We start from the raw sequence: 261 nt of genomic DNA, 5'->3' as shown, positions 1-261 counted from the left end.
CTGGTTTCTTTTCCCTGGAGAAGAGGATGGGGTGGGAGGGTCTGAGTTGCCTGCAGTCAAGCTCAGACTGGAAATGTGGCATGCCATAGGAAATACCATAGGGCGAGGGCGAGGGTTTTCCTCTCCTGCTGCCGTGTCACTCCCTGGTACTGATGTAGAAGCTGTAGGTGTGTTACCTGCATCCCACAGCAGCAACCCCGAGTGCTCCGTGGCTTGGGATGAGCTGCCCTGGATAGATTGGGGATGCTCAGTGTGGTGGGA

This window comes from Nestor notabilis, unplaced genomic scaffold, assembly GCF_000696875.1.
Source record: "Nestor notabilis isolate BGI_N333 unplaced genomic scaffold, ASM69687v1 scaffold25938, whole genome shotgun sequence".
Classification (NCBI taxonomy): Eukaryota; Metazoa; Chordata; class Aves; order Psittaciformes; family Psittacidae; genus Nestor; species Nestor notabilis.
Note: the sequence above shows the minus strand (reverse complement) of the source record.